Source organism: Eleutherodactylus coqui, chromosome 2 (genome assembly GCF_035609145.1).
Source record: "Eleutherodactylus coqui strain aEleCoq1 chromosome 2, aEleCoq1.hap1, whole genome shotgun sequence".
Classification (NCBI taxonomy): Eukaryota; Metazoa; Chordata; class Amphibia; order Anura; family Eleutherodactylidae; genus Eleutherodactylus; species Eleutherodactylus coqui.
Window position 1 is genome coordinate 52,241,240 of NC_089838.1, and position 24,256 is coordinate 52,265,495.

General features: G+C 45.4%; 1 protein-coding gene across 3 annotated transcripts in view; it reads left to right on the forward strand.

The window, feature by feature from the left end:
* ADIPOR2 (adiponectin receptor 2) overlaps positions 1 to 24,256 on the forward strand; it is a 53,482-nt gene that overhangs the window by 23,614 nt on the left and 5,612 nt on the right. The gene's annotated exons all lie outside the window — the stretch shown is intronic.

A 24,256-nucleotide genomic window follows, 5' to 3' on the forward strand; every position in this document is an offset into this window, starting at 1 on the left:
ACAGGACGTAAGGTTACATTCGGGGTGTGTATCAAGGGAGATCGCAGAGGACTCTCCCTCCATGCAATGTGGGCGCCGGCTGTTTCTTACAGCTGACACCCACCTGCAACAGCTCCGATAAGCCATGCAGCTCATCAGAGCTGTTAACCCTTTAAATGCCGCTGTCAATGCTGACCGATGTTCCGGGGTCCTTTATGGCCTCCCTGCGATGAGATCACTGGGAGCCGTGTGGGTGTCATGGCAGCCAGGGGCCTTCTGAAAGGCCCCAGGGCTTTCTTAGCAGCATGCCTATCAAGGATATGGCTTGATGGAATGCCTGTTAGAATGCAGTATGATGTAATGCTGTATCATTACATTACACTAGAGGGGCAATCAAAGCAATGCAAAAAAAGTTAAAAATTGAAGTTCAAAAAAAGTTTAACTTTTTTTTTTTTTTTTTTTTTAAGTAATGTTTTTATATAAAAAAACAAACCTTTGCCATATTTATAGTATCAAAATAATAAAACAAAAAATACATATTTGGTATCACTGTGTCCATAAAAGTCTGATCTACCAAGGTAACGCATTATTTATCCCGCATGGTGAACTTTGTCAGAAAAAAAGAGCCCCTGAATTGCGCTTTTTTTTTTTTTTTTTTGGTCACCCTGTCTCCAAGAAAAGTAATGTAATAAAAAGCGATCAAAAAGTCGTGTGCACTCCAGAATGGTACAAGTGGGAAATACGAGATGTGCTGCACAAAAAGAGATGTCGCACAACTATATAGATAAAAAAATAAAGTTCTATCGGTCAGAAGATGGCAGCAGAAAATAATTTTAGAAAATTTTTATATTTTTGCAAAAAAATATAGTACAGCAAAAAAACTATGTAAATTTGGTATTGTAGTATTCGTACTGATCCATAGAATAAAGTTATCAGGACACTTTTTGTTGCAGTGTGTACGCTGTTGCAAAAAGCACACCCAAATATGGCAGAATTTCATGTTTTGTTTTTTTTCTTTCACTCCATTAAGAATTTTTTTAAAGTTTTTTTTTTTCAGTAAATTATATGTTAAATTTAAATGGCATCATTAAACATGCAACTCGTCCCGCAATTAACGAAGCCCTCAGACAGCTGCGTCGATGAATAAGTAAGAGTTATGGTTTTTGTTTTTTCTAATGCTGGGGGGTGGGGGGGTGGGGAACAGTCCTTACGGGGTAAAAAAAATTTATTTCTTTTTATTTATACCAAAACAGAATGAGTAGAGAAATAAATACTTAAATTTGGTCTCGGAATTTGTGTCATGGGGTCACCAGGCCAGAGTGTTATCTGTGCTATAGATTTCTCATACTTCCCGAATAAGGGAGATGGAATGAAACCTCCACAGTGCCACCTCCGTCCCAGGCCTCTCGCTAGCAAAGCCAGACTCCTACTGCACACTGATGGGCAAACAACCTGAAACAGCTGTATGTACATGGAGTCTGGCTTTGCTTTTAATTCCCGGTCATTGTTACAAGGCTTGTATAAAAAGTCTGACTTTGGCTTGAAGGAATGCTGCCTTCCAATATGGGGCACTGTGGAGGTTTCATTCCATCTCCCTTATTTGCATATTACTCAAAGGAGTGTGCGTGGCCATTTGAGTCTCCTCACTCACCGTCTAGGTGCTCTCTCTAAGGAGAAAAGATAGCATTTCTGACCCTCATACTTCCCAGTCATGCATGAATCCTCTTGAAGAATTTAGGCCCATGCCGAAAGTGTCAGAAGTTGTTATAAGTTTGTACCTACAAATTCTTCTATGGCTTTGTCACTTGAAATTGCCTTTTAATATGGTAACTTTCATATGTTGTGTCCGTGACTACAAAAAATGCTCGGCCGCAGGTAATTCTGTCTCTCTGTTTAATCGTGTGACTATACGATCTTGTCCTCGCTTTCAGTTTTTGTCCTGTTTCTGCAACATAAAGCCACCCAACAAGGCATTTGCTGCACAGGATCAGGTACACAACATCAGACGTGGAACATGTGAATGTCCCCGGGATCTCTGTGTATTGGAGTAGCTGATTCCTGGGTATCCTGGTGGCTCTGGTGATTTGGTCATCAATTGAGGTGGAAAATGTCCTTTTAAGATGTTATAAATGTTCCTCTCTGTCTGTTGGGTTGGAGCAGATCCGGTTGTATCTGATGCTGGCTGTAGACTATGGACTTTTTGATGTGCTTAGGATGGGAACTGTCCCATCTGAGGGATGTGGGTCGATCAATCGGTTTCCGGTAGAGGGATACCTGTATTGAGTTGTATTTTTATGGTGGTGTCCAAAAGGTTGATTTCAGTATATGAGTAGCTTAATGTGAGGTTTATGGTGGGGTAAGGCTGGGACATCGGCACAAAAATATCGATAGTCGATAGTTTGTTCAGCGATAGTCGATACTATCGACTATTGTAAAATATCGGTGGAAAACTATTGATATTTCGATACTTTTTAAAATGCTGTATAAAAATAAAACATGTCTAGGGTTAATAAAGCAACACAATGAACAACAAAAATTATAGTTTTCTTTTAAAACTTTTAAACTGTTGAATTTAAACACACTAAAACAAGGTCCTGTCAGCTACAAGGAAGCCAGAAGATGGACGCTGGACCTGACGGGATGTGAGCATGGTGTGTGTGTGTCGGGCTGCGTGCCCTGCATTTTTTTTCAAGTTGCCGCTGAGGGACCAACTGTCTCCATGGCAATTTGTAAACCATGCAGGGCGTGGTAACGCGAACACAGTGCCCTGAACGTAATTGTAATTGCGTTAGATGGGTCTCCTATCTATGGGCACTGCGTTCGCATTAGATGCTGAACGTACGACATGTCGCATCTCCTTTTCTGGACACTACCTTCGTGTGTTCAGCGCAGCCCTCAATCTGCCTGTGGAAATGCTTTCATGTAGAAAGCATTGCCCACAGCCATCGCGTTAGACGCAAGCGTTCAGAGCCTGCGTCTAACGCGATGAACAAACGCGTGTGGAAAACCACAAGACACGCTTGTTCTTTACAAAAATCGATGATATATCGCCTTAAACGATCGATGTTACCGATATATCGGACATAACAATATCGATGAAAAGTATCGCCAAAGCATTAGCGATATATCGATATTTCAATATATCGGTTTTCGATGTCCTAACCTTATGGTGGGGTGGAATGCATTGAATCTCTCATGGAATGTTATTAGTTCTTGTTCGGTGTTGGTCCAGATGATCGTCATCAATGTAACGGGAGTAGGCCAATGGTTTGCTGGAGCAGGCCAGAAAGTCGCTTTCAGCAATATGCCAACCTTTTCATGGCAAAACTGGTGCCATTTTACTGCCCATGGCACTTCCGGTGAGTTACAGGAATATCTCTTTGCCAAAGGAAAAGTGCGTGCGTGCGTGCGCGTGCCATGTGAGAATGCAACACTGATTCAGAGGAAACCCAATTGGTCTCAAGGTGTGCCTGGCAGGCGGTCAGTCCATCCTCGTGTGGATGTTGGACTATAAGGATTCCACATCCATGGAGGCCAGGATGGTGCCATCGGGGAGGAGACCTATGGTTGACAATTTGTTCACCTGGTTGTGATCCTCACCAGTGGTTTGAGGACACCTTCTAACCATCCTGAGATTCCTTCAGTGCGGGTTCCCACACTGGAGATAAAATCCGCCTCCCTGGGTTGCCAGCTTTGTGTGGTTTTGGAAGCATGTAGAATACTTCAACCCTGGGGTTCTCCGGTATCAAGTCCAGAAGTCTTGTGGAGCCCACAGACAGGTTTCTGATGACCCTTCTTAACTCGCTCACATATTTTTGAGTCAGATCTTGTCCATTTTGGTGTAGTATCTGTTGTCCGTCAGTTGTCTGCTTCTTTCTTGTAGTCTGATGTGTTCATGAGGACTATAGGACCTTATCTGCAGGCTTAATGGTGATGATCTTGTTGTTTTTGCGTGCATAGATGGCCCTTCTTTCCTGCATATTGCTATTAAATGCTTCCCTTTTCCGCTTATCCAGTATAGTTGATTGCACCACATGCCTAAAGGAGCCTATATACTTGTCCAAAGTGGGGTTGCGGCCAGGAAGGGGTGTCCAATCAGACTTGTTCTTGGCCCCTAGTTTCTCCTGTGAATGGGTGCTTGAAAGTCCTGTCTCCTCTTTTGAAAGAGTTCTTACACAACAGTCTTAGGGCTCATGTCCACGGGCAAAATGTGATTTAAAATCCGCAGCGGATCTCCCGCGCGCGGATCCGCACCCCATAGGGATGCATTGACCACCCGCGGGTAGATAAATACCCGCGGATCGTCAATAAAAGGCATTTAAAAAAAAATGGAGCATGAAAAAATCTGGACCATGCTCCATTTTCATGCGGGTCTCCCGCGGGGACGGCTCCCGCGGGCTTCTATTGAAGCCTATGGAAGCCGTCCGGATCCGCGGGAGACCTAAAATAGGAATTAAAAGCATTTACTCACCCGCAGCGGGCCGCGAAGCTCTGCTCTTCCTCACGGCCGCATCTCCCTTGCTTCGGCTCGGCGGATGTGCCCGGCGCATGCGCGCGGCACGTCGACGACGTGCCGCCGGCGTCAGGAATTCATCCGCCGGCCGAAAATAAAGATCCGGCCGTGAGGAACAGCTGACCTTCCCCGCACGCTACGGATAGGTAAATGCTTTTAAATTTCTATTTTCAGCGCTCATGTCCGCGGGGCAGGAGGGACCCGCTGCAGATTCTACATGTAGAATCTGCAGCGGATCTGATTTTCCCCGTGGACATGAGGCCTTAGTCTCCTGAAATATTCCTCCATGTCACCGCAGAGTTCTGTTTTGTCAGTGTTTTTAGTAGGGCAGATGTCCCCTGGATAGGACACTGAGCTTCACATTAGTAGGGTTGTGAGATGACAGATTGATAACATAGCTGATTTTACCCTGCGTCCGTGTCTTGTTGGGGCTTCCTCCTTGTCTGCTCTGCCTCTCACTTTACTAATTCCCCCCCTTCCACTCTTGGATCACAACCTCCTTTTTCCCCATCAGGCACCCTAGCATCTCCCCTGACCCTCCTATCTATCGCACCTCTAGGAACCTCCAGTCCGTCCGCACCCAACAGTTCGCTGAGACCATTCAGTCTTCCCTGTCCCCTATCTCTCTCCTCCCCTGCAGTAACCTGGCAGCCAAACACTACCACACCACCCTCAGCCATGCCCTGGATGAAGCGGCACCGCCCATGACCCGAGCCGTCAACCGCAGACCACGGCAACCCCGACTCGTGTCACAAACGCGCTTCATCCGGTGGTGCTCTAGGTGCGCCGATCGGCTGTGGAGAAAATCAAAGCTGCCCACAGACTTCCTCCACTTCAAATTCATGCTTAACACTTATAACCTAGCCCTTCACCATGCCAAACAAGTTTATTTCACCTCCCTTGTCTCCTCACTATCCCACAACCCCAAACGACTTTGAGACCTTCCACTCCCTCCTCAGCCCCAAAGAACAGGCTCCCATAACGGATCTCAGTGCTGAAGAACTAGATGCCTATTTCAAAGAAAAAAATCGACAACATCTGAAAAGAGCTCTCCAAAAACTGCACGACTAGCCCTGATCCCGGACTCCTCAGCACTGCATCCATCACCTACTACTCCCTTTCTATGTTAGAACCAACGACAGAGGAAGAAGTGTCCATGCTGCTTTCTGCTGCCCGTCCACCACCTGCTCTAGCAACCTTCTCACCTCCTCCGGTCCCTTTCAGCAACCTTTCCCTAACCTCTGGCATCTTCCCCTCCACATTTAAACACTCCATCATATCCCCTCTGCTTAAAAAAAAAACCCTTGACCCGACCGATGCCGCCAACTACCGACCTGTCTTAAATTTCCCCTTCATCTCCAAATTACTAGAATGCCCAGTCTACTCCAGCCTCACACGATTTCTCTCTGACAACTCACTCCTCGAGCTCCTCCAGTCTGGTCTCTACACTTGACTGAAACCGACCTCACAAAAGTATCAAATGACCTGATGATGGCAAAGTCGAGAGGTGACTACTCCCTACTAATCCTCCTTGACCTCTCTGCTGCATTTGACACTGTCGACCATGACCTCCTTCTCACTATTGGTCCAAAGGACACTGCTCTCCTGGTTCTCCTCCTACCACTCTGACCGCTCTTTCAGTGTCTCCTTTGCTGGTTCTCCTCTCCACTTCCTCTCGCTGTTGGGGTACCCCAGGGCTCCGTCCTTGGTCCCCTTCTCTTCTCTATCTATACTGCCCCACTTGGACAAACCATCCACAAATTCGGCCTCCAATACCATCTGACCAGCTGACGACTCCCAACTATACACCTCTTCTTGTGAGATCTCAGAACCATCCCCTCAAAATTTTACCGACTGTCTGTCCTCTGTCTCTAATACTATGTCCTCCCTGTTTATCAAACTTAACCTCTCTATAACTGACCTCCTCGCCTTACCGCCTTCCAACCGACCTCCCCTCAAAATCTCCATTCTAGTGTCTGGCACCATCATAACCGCCAGACAGCATGCCCGCTGCCTTGGGGTCACACTGGACTCTGACCTCTCCTTTACACCCCCCCCCCCCCCATATCCAATCTCTGGCCCAAACATGCCACATGCATCTCAGAAATATTGCTAAATTATGGCCATTCCTCACCACGGACATGCTAAAGACACTCGTGGTCGCCCTCATTCACTCCTCGCTTGACTACTGCAACTCTACTCATTGGCTTCCCCTGCACCAGACTTGCTCCACTCCAGTCCATACTAAATGCGGCAGCTAGGCTCATTTTTCTATCTAGCCGTTACTCAGACGCCCCTGTACTATGCCAGTCGCTGCATTGGCTGCCCATCCACTGCAGAACTAAATTTAAACTCCTCAACCTCACCCACAAAGTTCTGTATGGCGAGGGGCGACACAATACATCGCCTCTCTCCTGTCCGTACACCACCCAGCCCGCTCACTCCGATCTGCTACCACACTCAGACTAAACACCCCTGTAATACGAACCTCACATGCTCTTTCCCCCCCCCCCCCCCCCCCCCCCCCCCCCCCCCACACACACACACACACACACACACACACACACACACACACACACACACACACACACACCTACCCACACCTACACACCTCACCCCATGGCTCTCCAAGCCTTGCACCCTGCCTATCACATACGACCTCTACCCCTGCACCTCCTTACCGCCCCATTCCGTTTGCTGTCTAAGAACTGATTTCCACATGAAATTCCTTACTGCCTGTGTTCCCCATGCCTTGCTCCCCTCCCCCCCCCCCACCCCATTTGTTTCAAACTGATTGTATTTCACATGTAATTGTTTGAATTTCTTCTAGGCTTAAAGCGCTGCGAAATAAGTTGGCGCTATACAAATAAAGATTATTATATTATTCTGCTGGACTCTGGGTGCTCCTGATCAGTTCTTGGATACAGGCCTGCTCTGGACTTGGGTGTACCTGATCTGTATTTGGGTACAGGCATGCAAAGTTGTTGCCCTAGTTGTTTCTTATAGGTTGTGTATCTTCACTACAATTCTTGACTTTTCGAAGTTTGGAAGTGGACATCAACTGACAACATAGAAAAGGAGAGGAGCCATATGGTGAGCTGCTGTTATATGTTTACAGATCTACCAGAGGAAAAGCCAAACTTCACCTGCCAGAAATGCAAGATTCTGTGTCTATTGGAGGAAAAGGTGCCTAGTCTTCAGGAGAGAATAGCTACATTGGAACTCATTAAAGAAGGTGAAGATTTCCACGACACAGCAGAAGAAAGTCTTTAAAATGTTGAAGGAAAAGAAATGTTCTGTGCACCTGCAGAAGCCGAGGAATGGAAGCATGTGACTCAAAGAGGCAGGAGGATCAGAAGTGAGCCAGCACCAGTACTGGCCATGGAATAAGAAGGTGGAACAGGATTTTAGAGGTGAAAAACTGGCTACGTTGATGGTGCAGTCAGCAAAGGATTCCTAGACCATGGAGTGAATTGCCTGTATGATGGACTGCTTGCTAGAGATGGGTTGCACATATATAAAACAGGCATATATTTGGTGGGCGCCATGCTTCACTCATTAGGAGAGCTTTAAACTAGAACAATATGGGAAGAGAAGTGAAGGGCCAGGTAAAAATATACAGATAATTAATGCATATGAGAACCTTGCTATTAGAAGTGGAAAGAAAGAACAAAGACAAAAAAAATCTGAAGGAAAGTAGAGACACCGATCACAAACTAAAATGTTTCTACACAAATGCCCAGAGCATGGGAAACAAACAAGGAGAATTGGAGCCACTAACACAGGAAGAGAAATATAATGTCATAGGCATCACGGAAACTTGGTGGAATGCTACACATGATTGGAACACAAGGCTTGAAGGATACAACTTATTTATAAGAAACAGACCAATAAAAAGGGGAGGAGGTGTTGTGTTGTATGTTAGGAAAACATTCAATTCCACAGAGATTCAAGCTTCAGAGCATGGTAGCTCTGTAGAAACTGGGTAAGAATACAAGGAGAGAACAACAGAAAGGACAGCATTGTAGGCATTTACTATAGGCCGCCTGGACAAGCAGAAGATATTGATGAACTCTTTCTACATCAGATGGCCAAGCTCTCAAAAAAGCATGACAGTGATTATGGGAGATTTTAACTGTCAAGACATTTGTTGGGAATCTCTCTCTCAGGTAAAAGTAATGGATCCAACAAATTTTTATCTGCTCTTGCTGACAACTTTATCTTCCAAAACGTCGAAGAGAAAACAAGGGGATCTGCTATCTTGGACCTAATTCTTACCAACAGGGAGGGAATGGTTGAAGTACGGGTGGCTGGGACCTTAGGAGGCAGTGATCATGCTATCCTAGAATTTTGGATAAAAACTTTCTGCCAGTGAGGGGGATCAATGAGTGAAAAAAGGTTACCAGGAAGTTCTCCTTCAATGGAAGTGTTCAAACAAAGGCTGGACAAATATCTGCCTGGGATGATTTAGTGAATCCTGCACTAAGCAGGGGGTTGGACCAGATGACCCTGGAGGTCCCTTCCAACTCTACCATTCTATGATTCTACAGGCTTGCTCTGGACTCTGGTGTTCCTGATTGGTGTTTGACTCAAAGCAGGCGTGTACCCAAAGTCTTTGGAGCTTCTTTCCCTTTGTTCTTTATTAGACACAACCGTAGTGTTGTAGAATAGCATTGCCTTTCCAGTTTCAAGTCCTCGAAGTGTGATCCTCAACGCCTCTTTCACACTAGCGAAAGCGATATCGCTGCTATGTATCTTGGGAAAAATGTAGCATTGCGTCGCTGCTACCCGTGAGTTTGTCAGGAAGTTAATAGGAGATTCTAATGTTAGAATCGCATCACACGAAAATGACAGGTTCGCGCTATTCGATAAACAAGGAGGCTCCATAGGAAAACATTGGCTACAAAAATCACAAATCGCGGCTGTATTGAGCATTTTGTATTCTCAGTGTAGCAGCCTACAAAACATCGCCAATGTAAAAGGACCCATTGGAAAACATGGGTTTCCCTTCGACATCATGACAGCATACATCTGGAGGTTGCTCACCTGCTGACCTGATGGGACAGGAAAAGGCAGAGCATAAAAGAAACCTCCCCTCCACCAAACACCAGTGCTTTTCTTGTCCCTTCAGGACAGCAGCGGCAGAGCTCCAGCGATGCTGTCCCATGCCGGAGGTTCCAGGGTTTACCGGTGAGCGGCGGCATCTCTCCTGGCAGCCCCGGTTGCCCCAGTGGGAAGTACCTCATCTGGGAGCTAACCGGGGACTGCGTGGGCCTGGGTCCAAGTACGGGCTTTCCGGCACCACTGCGGCCGTCATTTAGGCGGCGGCCGCCATCTCTGGGTCCAGGGCCCAACAGCAGCACTTCTCAAGGGGGCGTGGCCTCGGCGGAGCACAGGGAGTGACGTGGTGACGGCAGACGGTCCGCAAGGGGGCGTGGCCTAGCATGAAGGGGGCGTGGCCGAGCACGGCTGGCGCCGGATTCAATTTTTAAAGCTCCTCTGCAGCAGGGAGGACGGCTGGTGCTTCTTCACGCCGGGGAATCGATCCTAAGTACAGGAGTTGATCCCACAAGCGCAGGATGTCGGCCGGAGAGGACCCAGAGAATCCCCAAACTGTAAGTGGTCCAGTGGGCCAACCTACAGACACCTGCACTACATACACTTCCTGACTAACAGAGTTCTCCCTTGTCATTTCAGGACAGGGATACTCAAAAACCTAGGGAGGCTAGGCAGAGGAGTAAAAAGTGTCCAGTGTGCTTGGCCGAACTCGACGACTCCTACACCAAAACATTATGTGCCATTTGTTCTGCAAAAGTTCTGCAGGAGGAAAAAACTTCCCTTATGTCCGAAATTCAGTCGGTCGTCCGGGAAGAAGTTCAGTCCTCCCTCTCGGACCTCCAACCTGGGCCCTCAGGGGTTACACGAAGGTCTGCTCCGGCTGTGTCAGAGTCCGACTCTGACATGGCGGAAGATTTGGAGTTTGATAATCTCGGGGAAGTGTTGCAGGAGGAGAAAAAGTACCTTTTTTCCACCGCTGACATGGATCAACTTTTAAAAGCTGTACGTAGAACCATGCAGGTGGAGGAAGATGTGCAGCAACCCCGCACGGCGCAAGACGATATGTTTGCGGGATTGCTTCCACAACGGAAATCTTCGTTTCCTGTAAATGCCACACTCAAACAACTAATCCTAAACGAGTGGGATTGTGTGGATCAGGCTCCGCTAATCCCTAGGGAGTTCAAGGAGCGCCTTTTATTTGCGGGAGACGAGGTGGCGTTTCTTGACGAAATGCCAAAAGTAGATGCGGCTATCGCTATGGTGTCCAGGAAGTCTGGATTACCGTTTGAAGATACGTCCCACTTAAAGGACTCCTTGGACAATAAAGTGGACATAACCATGCGTAAGGCCTGGTCCACGTCCAGCCTTATTATAAAATCCAATATCGCGGCCACTTCTGTGGCTCGCTCCATGGCGGTCTGGCTGGATCAGCTCGCGTCCCTAATTGACCAAAAAGCCTCCAGGGAAGAGTTTGCGAGCGGCATCCCTCTGCTACAGATGGCAACGGGGTTTCTGGCGGATGCCTCTATGGAAACGGTCCGCTTCGGAGCTCGCATGGCAGCCCTATTCAACACCGCCAGAAGGGCAGTCTGGGTAAAGGAGTGGTCGGGGGACTTAACATCCAAAAACAAGCTGTGTACCCTACCCTTTCGGGGCGCACGCATTTTTGGACCAGACCTGGATCGCCTGCTTGAAAAAGCAGCTGACAAGAACCGGGGACTGCCAGCCATCAGACCACCTAAGAGACCCTTCACTCCACGTCCCTCGTCTACATACGCTGGGAAAGGGAAGACCGGAAGATGGTCTTATCCAAAGGGTGAAGACTCTTATTGTTGTCCCTCAGCCCGCATCTTCGTGCCCGGTGGGCGGTAGACTGGCTCGTTTTTCCACTAGTTGGCGTAACATAACGACTAACGAGTGGGTGCTACACCTGGTGGCGGAGGGGTACAAGATCAAACTAGTATCTCGCCCCCCTGACAGATTTATTGTAACCTCAATCCAGTCTCCAGACCTAGAGCAGGCTCTGTTGAGAGGTGTACAGAACCTGCTGGATCTTGGCGCGGTTATCCCCATCCCCAAGAAGGAACGGGGGAAGGGATTTTATTCCCCCCTTTTTCTGGTTCCCAAACCAGATGGTTCCCACCGCACAATAATTAACCTCAAAGAACTGAATAAATTCATTGAGTATAGGAAATTTTAAAATGGAAATTTAAAATGGAGACTATCAGAACTGCAACTCCCCTAATTGCCAGGGATAATGTAATGGCTACAATTGACCTAAAGGATGCTTACTTTCACATCCCTATTTACGCCAACTCGCAAAAGTTCCTGAGGTTTGCGCTGAGAATGGAAGGGGAAATCTGTCACTTTCAGTTTATTTGCCTCCCACTTGGAATTTCCTCTGCTCCGCGGATTTTTTCCAAGGTGGTGATAGAAATGGTTGCCTTTTTGCGCAATCATGGGATTATTATCGTCCCCTACTTGGACGACTTCCTGTTGGTGGCAGATTCCCCGACTATTCTGAGGTCACACTTGGGTTCCACGCTTCAACTGTTTAACCCCTTCCCGCTGCAGGGCGTAAGTTTACGTCCTGGCAGCCTGGTACTTCCCGCAACAGGGCGTAAACTTACGTCCTGGAGATAGCGCGGGATCACATAAGATCCCGCGCTCTCTCGCAGCGGGAGCCGGCTGTCAGTCACAGCTGCAACAGCGGGGGGGGGGGGGGGGCATCGGAGATGTAAGTAGATCGCGGCAGGGAAAGGGAAAGGGAGCGCGGCTCCCTCTGTGTCTCCGGCCGGAACTCGCGATGTCATCGCGAGAGCCCGGCCTGTCACCATGGCAACAGGATGCCAGACACTGGCGTCCTGTATTGCCTGTGCCTATAATCGCTGTACAAGCGATAAGGCATGGCAGAGCAGTAGCTCTGCCATGCCTTATACCAGCGATCATCAGGGCAGTGGTTAAAGTCCCTCAGAGGGACACAAACAGTGTAAAAAAACAAAGATTAAAAAAAAATTTAAAAAAATGTAAAAAAAAAGTTAAAACCATTTTTTAATGCTTTTTCTCAGATTAGCATAAAAAAAGGTAAAAAAAAAAAAAAACCCCACATATTTGGTATTGTCGCGTCCATAACGACGCGTACAATAAGTTGCACATGCTTTTGACTGCACAAAAAAAAACGCTAAACTGAGGCAAAATGCTAATTTTTAGCATTTTGCCTCACTAAAAACGCAATAAAAGTGATCAAAAAAGCCGTATGTACCCCAAAATGGTACCAATAAAATCTACAGCTCGTCTCACAAAAAATAAGCCCTCATAGAGTGCCGTACATCAAAAAATAAAAAAGTTACAGGACTTTGAATGCAGCAATTTAGAAAAAAAAAAAATTACCCAGAAAAAGGGTTTTTATTGCAGAAAAGTGGGAAAACCTAAAAAAAATGTAAGAATTTTGGTATCGTTGTAACCGTACCGGTCCGCAGAAAAAATGGAATGTCTCATTTATGCTGCATGATTAACGCTATAAAAAAATCTATGGCAGAATTGATGTGTTTTCTCTCCCTGCTATCATTAAAAAAAAAAGAAAAAAAGTTTTACAATATAGTCTATGTACCCAAGAGTGGCACCGATAAAAACTACAGTTCGCCACGCAAAAAACAAGCCCTCATACGGCCGCGTCGACGGAAAAATAAAAAAGTTATGACTTTTGATAAACGGAGAAGAAAATCCGCCAAAAATTGTTGCGTCCTTAAACCCAAAATAGGCCATGTCATGAAGGGGTTAAAGACCTGGGTTGGATTATTAATGATCTAAAATCCAACATGGAACCAGAAACCAGGAAAAAATTCCTGGGAGTCATTCTGGATTCCAGTCTCCAAAATTAGTCCCTTCCTCCTCTAAGGAAACTGCTTATTTTAGAGGAATGTTCCACTCTCTATAAAAAATTTAGAGTAACCGTAAGAGACGCAATGCGGATCCTGGGGCTAATGACTTCGTGTATTGGTGTGGTTCCCTGGGCCCAGTTCCATAGTCGCGGTCTCCAGTCACTAATCCTTCAGAATTGGGACAAGTTACAGTCCTCACTTGACCAGACAATCTCTATTTCTGCTAAAGCCAGATCTTCACTCCGCTGGTGGTTGTCATCGGACAACCTGTCACGGGCATCCGAATGGAACTTGGACCCTGCAATAATAATCACAACAGATGCCAGCGCCAAAGGGTGGGGGGCCCACTTTGAAGGCGGTCATATACAGGGTACTTGGGACACTCATGAGAGATCTGGTTCATCTAACTTTAGAGAACTTAATGCAGTGTGGAAATCCCTACGTAGCCTGCAATCGCTCTTAGGGATGAAGCATGTGAGGATCTTTTCAGATAATATGACAGTGTCACTCATTCGCCACCAGGGTACAACCAGGAATCCTCTACTGCAGCAGTTGGCGGGAAGGATCCTTTAGTGGGCGGAACTCACAACCAAGTCACTGTCGGCCTTTCACATAAAAGGAGCCGAGAATTCAGCCGCGGACTTTCTAAGCAGGAAGAAAGTGGACCCAGGAGAGTGGGAACTCCATCCCGAGGTGTTCAGCCTGCTTGTGACGAAATGGGGGGTACCAGAAATAGACCTATTTGCGTCAAGCGCAAATACCAAGTGCCGGCTTTTCTTTTCCCGAGGCGCGGAGAAACAGGCCTTGGGCACGGACGCTCTCTCACCCCTGGGTTTGGGACTTAGCGTACGCTTTTCCCCCTTTACCATTAATTCCGCTCCTACTAGGGAAATTACTGCGGTCAAGCCTTACAGTAATTTTGGTAGCACCTTATTGGCCCAAAAGATCTTGGTTTCCCCTCCTGAGATCTCTGTCAGTTGGAGAGCCTTTCCACCTTCCACCAAGACCGGACCTATTGCTGCAGGGCCCTCTTCTTTACCCGGAGGTTCACAAGTTCAGGCTTACGGCCTGGATCTTGAACGGGTAAAATTCTTGGGGAAGGGTCTTTCTCCTAACGTAATTTCCACTATTAGTGAGAGCCTTAAACCCTCAACAAAAAAGATCTATTCCAAAGTCTGGAAAAAATTCTCGGAGTGGATGGGCCAGGACATCCAGCAGTTAGATCAGCCAGACATCCGTAAAATCCTAGATTTCCTCCAGGCGGGCCTGGATAAAGGGTTGAGTCCGAATACCCTCAAAGTCCAAGTTGCGGCTTTGGGGGCATTCTTTGATCTCGCGCTTGCGGAGCACAGGTGGATTAGGAGATTTCTTAGAGGGGCAAGTAGATTGCATTCATTTACAAGGCTTACGGCACCCCCCTGGGATCTGACCATAGTCCTTCAGGCCTTCTGCGATCCCCCATTTGAACCTATTAGAATTCTATCCATCGCCTTGCTAACGTATAAGGTAGCCCTCCTTGTGGCAGTCACGTCGGCTAGACGCGTGGGTGAAATTCAGGCCCTCTCACGAAGGGCCCCATATATGACTATTCACCCAGACAAAATAGTATTTTCTTTAGACCCGTCCTTTCAGCCTAAAGTCTTGTCAGATTTCCACAGAGGCCAGCCAATAGTTATTCCAGCCTTCTGCCAAGATTTCAAAAAAGAAAAGGAGCAGAAGCTCCATAATCTAGATGTCAAAAGAGCTGTACTAGCGTACCTTGAGGCAACGGAAAGTTTCAGAAAGACTGATAAACTTTTCGTTCAATTTCAGGGGCAGGCCAAAGGAAGGGCCGCTTCTAAAGATGCGATCGCCCGGTGGCTCAGGAGAGCTGTCCAGGAGGCTTACAAGGCCAAGGGCATCCCTCCTCCAGAAGGATTGCTCACTCGACGAGAGCGGTGGCATCCTCTTGGGCAGAAAGAGCGCACGCGTCAATCGAGCAGATTTGTAACGCAGCCACGTGGACTTCTGACCATACTTTTATTAAACAGTACAGGCTGGACTTTAAATGTAGTCAGGACGCAACCTTCGGTAGGAAGGTGCTCCAAGCGGTAATCCCTCCCTAAAAAAGCCCATGCCAGTTATTTGGTATTCCTCCAGGTGTATGCTGTCATGATGTCGAAGGGAAAATGGGAATTTTTCTTACCGATAATTCCCTTTCTTGAAGGCATCAAGACAGCATACGGGCTTCCCCCCCCCCCCCACCGACATGGTTACCCTTGTTTTGTCCAACACATGAGGTAATGTGTATGCTTATGATTTCTTTGTCTAAGGTGTGTGATGACAATAAAAACACATCTTCTGGTTAAGTATTCTGTCACTGTGGTTATTTGGAACGCACTGGTGTTTGGTGGAGGGGAGGTTTCTTTTATGCTCTGCCTTTTCCTGTCCCATCAGGTCAGCAGGTGAGCAACCTCCAGATGTATGCTGTCATGATGCCTTCAAGAAAGGGAATTATCGGTAAGAAAAATTCCCATTTTTCTCATGCATGCAATTTGTAGTGCTATCGCGTGTGTGAAAACAGCCTGAAGTTTGTATCTCCATAAGGGCCTTTTTCTTGGTGCTGTAGAAGTCGTGGTTAAGGTGGTTCCGCAGTCTCTCAGAAGTCCTGTAGCATAGATGTTTTGTATGAAGGGTATTAGAAGTATGCAGAATGGGATTCCTCGGGCAAAGTCCTTTTGGGAATTAAATGTTCTTTCTTGTATCTGGTTAAAGAAAATGTTGCTGTCCAGTTGTGCCAATTTCTTCAGAAGAAGTTGTTTCAGATCCATTTGCGTACAGTACATTTTGGTATCCTCCATTAGGTATAATGAAAAGAGTTTGGCACCGTGTTAGCCAGAGCAAACTGTGATTGTTCTCAGCAAGAGAATCCAAGCAATCTTGTAGATAAATTTTCTTTTTAATGGCTAACAAAAATACATGATGTCATAGCGAGCTTTTAAACCTACTCAGGGTTCTTCCTCAGGCATAATGAAATGGATTCAAAGAGAGATAGATATAGATATATATAGCGCATGACGTGCCAGCGCTAGGGTATGATGCCCCCAACAGAAGTATCGAGGGACGGACAGCTTCCATTGACTGCAAAGCAAGCCATCCATACGTTTTTCCACACAAATTAGAACATGCTGCAATTCTTCCCCCCCCCCCCTTGTTCAGCCTGTCACTCTATGTATAAATGGTGAGCATGATTGAACGATCTGTAGTTAAACTGAACAATTGCTGAACGAGCCAATGATTTTTTTGACTGCAAAGAATGAACGAAAAATGGACAATTTATCGTTCAATAGCTGGCTGCATTTACACTGAACGATTTATCATTCATTTTTACTTGATTTTTAGCAATTTTATTTATTTTTTTGAACTAATCATTCCGTGTAAAAGGGTCATAACCAGTGACCTAAATGTATGTAGGTGGCAACTGGGTTTCCAGAAAGAAGTGTAAGGAACATCGTATTACAATATACATTGCAGGCCAGTGTTATACTGGACTTCCCACAGCAGAAAATCAGCCCAAGTGTCATACACACATTGCTTCAGCTAACCCCTATGTACAAGATTAGAACTACAACTGTATAATACTGCCACCCTATGTACAAGATTATAACTACTATAATACTGCCACCTATTAAGAATATTGTAGATCAATGTATCAGTTAATTGTTTTTGCTATTAGATTGTAGACTAGAAATATATAGCATCCTGCTAGTATAAGTAGTAAAGGGGCTAAATGTAACCATTTCTATATACCAGTGAGATAATTAAGTCCTCCAGACCCCCTCCCTTGCATTCCTTCGCAATGAAATAACGTTTTTTTTTTTGTTTGTTTGTTTTTTATGTAAAGGCCCATTTACACCATCCGATCGCTAATCGGCGCTCGTTTTAGCGATAATCGTTGGGTCTGAATTTGCACCCATCGTGCGCTTTTTGTTAAATTCAGTCCAACCTAAAAATCGTTGTTCAGCCTTATCGGCAGTTCTCCACAGGTAGTGCTGATGGCATTGTTTCCCCCTGGAACAAAGGATCTGAGCACAGGTAAGAGCCCTCGGCTATTAACTGCATTTAGGAAGGCTTCATTTGTACACTTAATTGCTCTTAAGTATCTGAGTAGCTACTTAATAGTTTATGCAAAATGATCACTCAAAGCTGTCACTCAGACTGTCGTTTGAGCGATCTTTTAGCGATCATCCGCTGGTGTAAATGGGCCTTCACTTACACCTTTAAAAGGTGTGAACTTATGCTAATCATTTTAGTTTTAGCCAATCGTGTATTCTTATTCGTTTTGGAGGTATATAGTTTTCTTGTGATGTCGTTTATGATATATAAACCACATGCAACTTTGAATACCTTTTAGAAATCATCTTATACCGCATCAGGCTGTATTTTTCCTAAGGGCCCATGCTTCTACACGAGATCTGAGATTGTCTTCTCCTTGGTAAACACACACATTGTCCTTACACCTATGTACAAGAATAGAACTACTATAATACTACCCCCTACGTACAAGAATATAACTACCATAATACTGCCTCCTATGTACAAGAATATAACTACTATAATAATGCCCCCTATGTACAAGAATATAACTACTATAATACTGCCCCCTATGTACAAGAATATAACTACTATAATAATGCCCCCTATGTACAAGAATATAACTACTATAATACTGCCCCCTATGTACAAGAATATAACTACCATAATACTGCCTCCTATGTACAAGAATATAACTACCATAATAATGCCCCCTATGTACAAGAATATAACTACCATAATAATGCCCCCTATGTACAAGAATATAACTACTATAATACTGCCCCCTATGTACAAGAATATAACTACTATAATACTGCCCCCCATGTACATGAATATAACTACTATAATACTGCCCCCCATGTACATGAATATAACTACTATAATACTGCCCCCCATGTACATGAATATAACTACTATAATACTGCCCCCCATGTACATGAATATAACTACTATAATACTGCCCCCCATGTACATGAATATAACTACTATAATACTGCCCCCCATGTACATGAATATAACTACTATAATACTGCCCCCCATGTACATGAATATAACTACTATAATACTGCCCCCCATGTACATGAATATAACTACTATAATACTGCCCCCCATGTACATGAATATAACTACTATAATACTGCCCCCCATGTACATGAATATAACTACTATAATACTGCCCCCCATGTACATGAATATAACTACTATAATACTGCCCCCCATGTACATGAATATAACTACTATAATACTGCCCCCCATGTACATGAATATAACTACTATAATACTGCCCCCCATGTACATGAATATAACTACTATAATACTGCCCCCCATGTACATGAATATAACTACTATAATACTGCCCCCCATGTACATGAATATAACTACTATAATACTGCCCCCCATGTACATGAATATAACTACTATAATACTGCCCCCCATGTACATGAATATAACTACTATAATACTGCCCCCCATGTACATGAATATAACTACTATAATACTGCCCCCCATGTACATGAATATAACTACTATAATACTGCCCCCCATGTACATGAATATAACTACTATAATACTGCCCCCCATGTACATGAATATAACTACTATAATACTGCCCCCCATGTACATGAATATAACTACTATAATACTGCCCCCCATGTACATGAATATAACTACTATAATACTGCCCCCCATGTACATGAATATAACTACTATAATACTGCCCCCCATGTACATGAATATAACTACTATAATACTGCCCCCCATGTACATGAATATAACTACTATAATACTGCCCCCCATGTACATGAATATAACTACTATAATGATATATATCTATATCTTTGCCTCGGTTGGTAATGACGGGCAGCCCTGGGTTGGTGGATATCACATCATGATCAGTTTACAGGATGTTGGCACTTTGCTATCAGGATAACGATGAGAGAACTTCTTAGAAGTAGTTACTTGGGCTCCTTTCACATGTGTGAGGGCATGATGGAACTTTTCACCCCCACCCACCCCAACTGGAGCCGGAGAGTAGCGGGTTGAGGTGGTCTGAGTTATCTGCCTGGGTATCCTAACCGGTTGGGTGCAGTTGTGCAATTCAGAGTCCTATCTGTGATGCCATGGATCATGAGAGGGAAAATGGTTGTCTGTAAACCCCCACCCTGCAGTGTGTACTGTATATATGTGTGAGTAGTCCTGCCCAGCATAGGAAGCAAACGCATTCTTGTGTGTGTGTGTGTGTGTGTGTGTGTGTGTGTGTGTGTGTGTGTGTGTGTGTATGTATGTATATATTGTGTGTGTGTGTGTGTGTGTGTGTGTATATATTACACACCTATCTATCTATCGTGTGTGTGTGTGTGTGTGTGTGTGTGTAGACAAACACAATATATACACACATTATTTATATATATGTTTGTGTGTGTGTGTTAGTCCTACCCACTCTCCCCCCTGTATACAGTCAGCAGGATGACCTCTGTGTATATATAATGTGAGTAGTCCTGTCTGCTCTCCCCCTGTATACAGTCAGCAGGATGACCTCTGTATGTATATATGATGTGAGTAGTCCTGCCCGCTCTCCCCCTGTATACATTTAGCAGGATGACCTCTGTGTGTGTGTGTGTGTGTGTGTGTGTGTGTGTGTGTGTGTGTGTATATGTATATATGATGTGAGTAGTCCTACCCACTCCCCCCCCCCCCCTGTATACAGTCAGCAGGATTACCTCTGTATATATAATGTGAGTAGTCCTGTCTGCTCTCCCCCTGTATACAGTCAGCAGGATGACCTCTGTATGTATATATGATGTGAGTAGTCCTGCCCGCTCTCCCCCTGTATACAGTCAGCAGGATGACCTCTGTACACAGTAACCTCTGCACACACAGTGGTCATCACACTCCTCCTCCCTCTGCCTCCGCCCCGCCACTTCTCTCTTCTTTGTTTCTGTTGCAGCAGTGTAATTCCAGGCTCAAGCCCCCGTCCGGCATCCTTCTCCCTGCAGGAATGGCGGATATTGGCTTTTATAATTGCTGTGGGAGGTTTGTGGAGGACAACTTGCAGGATGCTTATTGTTTGGGTGAAGTCGGCCCCTCGTGCATCCTCTGGACCACTGCTCGGACTTGTAGTTCCCTTCACACTCTGAGACTTGCAACTGTACTCAGCTACTACAAAGATATAATTAAATAGTGCCTCTAGTGGACAGATGGTGAATAAACACGTGCAAATCCTCGTCAGCTGATGCTCTGTGATGTCCCTTACTGAATTGTGCGGCAGGACCGTGAGTTCTCCATAAATAAGCGATGACTGTGATCTGAGTCACCCAATAGTGGGTCCGTGTTACCAGAAGTATCAGCCGCCATTACCTGCAAGTGATCAGCCATGTTTATAGCCAACCCGCCTGATCATGCTCCCCCACCCCGACACCAGATGGTGTTGAGCTGTTGGACTTCACTATATGTGGACCTTACAGCTACTCCTAAGGAAAACATGAATGCTTTCTTCCAAACGCAGCGCCCCCTTGTCCGTGGATTGTCTGGTCGGGTATTACAGAACTGCTCCCATTCACTTCAATGGAGCTGAGGTGCAATACCACGCACTACTTTAAGGACCAGGGTGGCACCGTGTTTGGATGAAAGCAGCCATGTTTTTCTAAGTGTGAAGAATCCTTTTAAATTGCCAATCTCTGTTAACCCCCGCACCCAGCCACTTACTCCATTACGGTTTATAGAGGCCCCTGGGCAAAAAGATGGTTTCTCCTCCTCTGGGGCTTGAATGAACCTGATCTTGGATTTCAATACAGCTGACTACTTTAACCCTTTAACATCTTCTAGCCTGGATGTGTAGTTATTTTCTTGTATATAGGGGGCAGTATTATAATAGTTCTATTACATGCAACATTCGATCTCCGGACCCGGATCACATGTATACAAGACACAAGAGGAGCCAAATGTAACAGACACTGGAAATATGTTACACTATGTTTGTGTTCTTCCCATCATAGTAGTTCTATTCTTGTACATAGGGGGCAGTATTATAGTAGTTATATTCTTGGACATAGGGGGCAGTATTATAGTAGTTATATTCTTGGACATAGGGGGCAGTATTATAGTAGTTATATTATTGTACATACCCTGTTTCCCCGAAAATAAGACGCGTCTTATATTAATTTTTGCTCCCAAATATGCACTATGTCTTATTTTCAGGGGGTGTCTTATTTCGCTGCAGCAAATCCGTCTGTGGCCGCTAATCCCTCAATTGGCCAGCTTTGTGGACGAAATTTCTCAGACATCTCGTCCACATGGGACAGCAAATCTGTCACGGCAAAGCTGGGAGAAGCCACTGTTGTGGTGCGGATTCACCGGCCACAGAAACGGAAAAGCGTGCAGCCAGGTCGCTTCAAAACAAGCGGCTAAGTGCTGTGGGTTTTGAAGCAGCGCTTTCCTGGCGGAAATCTCGCTGTTTATCGCTGTGGCCAAACTGCGAGATTTCCGCTGGAAATGCACTCTGTGAGAACCCAGCCTTAAGAATCACACAGGGTGCCTGACTCACACACAGAGCCATAATAAAATAAGGGCTGTAAAGTAACGTACCTGTCTGCAGACAGAAGTTCCTGTACCGCTTGTAAGAAGGGATGGTATTGCAGCTTCCAGCCACCAGGGGGAGCTCATCACAGCAGACATGTACAGTAGGAACAGAACGTACAGTATGGACTTTTCCAGCCATCAAGGGGTGCTCACAGCAGCACACTCGTACAGCACAGCAGAGACAGGATAACAGCAGACTGTCTGCAGATCTACCTATACATCTGGAGGCAGGAGACAACGGGGATGGCAGCAGAGGACGGGCCTCTTGACTTGCCTGCACACTTTACTATGCCTTACTATCGGGGGTGCCTTATATTTGGGACTTCTGCAAACTTCAGGGAGTGCCTTATTTTTGGGTAAACACGGTAGGAGGCAGTATTATAATAGTTATATTCTTGTACATAGGGGGCAGTATTATAGTAGTTATATTCTTGTACATAGGGTACAGTATTATAGTAGTTATACGGTAGTACATAGGGGGGGGGGGCAGTATTATAGTAGTTATATTCTTGTACATAGGAAGGCAATTATAATAATAATCTTTATTTTGCCCTGGGCAAAAAAATTGTTTCTCCTCCTCTGGGGCTTGAATGAACCTGATCCTTGATTTCAATACAGCTGACTAATTTAACCCTTCAACATCTTCTAGCCTGGATGTGTAGTTATATTCTTATATATAGGGGGCAGTATTATAGTAGTTATATTCTTATATATAGGGGGCAGTATTATAGTAGTTCTATTAGCCTCGTGTGGCGCAGAGTGTAGTTCTCGCCTACGACCTGAAGGTTGCAAGTTCAATCCCCACATGATTCAGGTAGCCGGCTCAAGGTTGACTCAGCCTTCAATCCTTTCGAGGTCGGTAAAATGAGTACCCAGCTTGGTGGGGGGTAAGAAGTAATAATTACCTGAAAGTGCTGCGGAATAAGTTGGCGCTATACAAATACCAAGATTTATTTATTACGTGCAACACCCGATCTCCGGACCCGGATCATATGTCTACAGGAGCCAAATGTAACAGTAGTTATATGTAACATATTTCCGGTGTCTATGATACTGTCCCCCATGTACAAGAATATAACAAATGTAATACTGCCTCATATGTAAAAGAATATATTTGTTATATTCTTTTACATGGGAGACAGTATTATAGTAATTATATTCTTGTACATAACTGCTGACTACTTTACTTTAACCCTTTAACATCTTCTAGCGTGGATGGGGAGGAGACCTGACGGCAGGTGGATGGGGAGGAGACGTGTTGGGTGCTCACAGGTTCTGTCTGCTGCACTGTGTGTTATTGCGTCCCTGTATTGTTATAACTGCAGCGTGGGCGTGTATTACCCCAGGTGTATTATGGAAGGGGAGCATACCTGAAATCAACCTGACACCTTTTACACATTGTTGAGTGCAGCTGCTGCGGCGCTCGTCGCCTGTCACCGGATTACGTGCAACACCCGATCTCCGGGTCATATGTCTACAAGACACAAGAGGAGCCAAATGTAACAGACACTGGAAATATGTTACATTATATCTGTGTTCTTCCCATCATAGTAGTTATGTTCTTGTACATAGGGGGGCAGTATTATAGTAGTTATATTCTTGTACATGGGGGACAGTATTAATAGTAGGTATATACTTGTACATCGGGGGACAGTATTATAGTAGTTCTATTCGTGTACATGGGGGGGGGCAGTGTTGGAGCCTTGCCAACAAGGGAGGGACAGAGTTGGTGCAGTTATATTCTTGTACATAGGAGTTGAAGTGGTAAAGCTTTTGAGTTGGTTAGAAAATAACTATCTCCCCTGACAACCAATTCTTGTATGGCAAATAAGTCCTCGGAGCAGTTGTCACTTCCCTTCCCCTGCGACTTCAGTCACATGGTGGTAGCAATATTTTGTGTACTGTGGATGTGTTTCGTCATTACATAAATGTTGTGCCGCCCTCGTGATCCGCCTGACCTCCCACCTCCGACTGTGTATGCTTTCTATATATCCTCGCTGAACGATATTTACCTCATTTCCTCGCTACAATATTTTGCCCCATATATGAAGCCTCCGGTTCTGTGTGGAGTTGTTCGGTGCATTTATTTATGGAGGACGCACTTTTTCTCTGCAGACTAGGAGGAGTGGCGATTATCTCCTGCACTGATCCCCCACATCCAGACAGAGCAGAA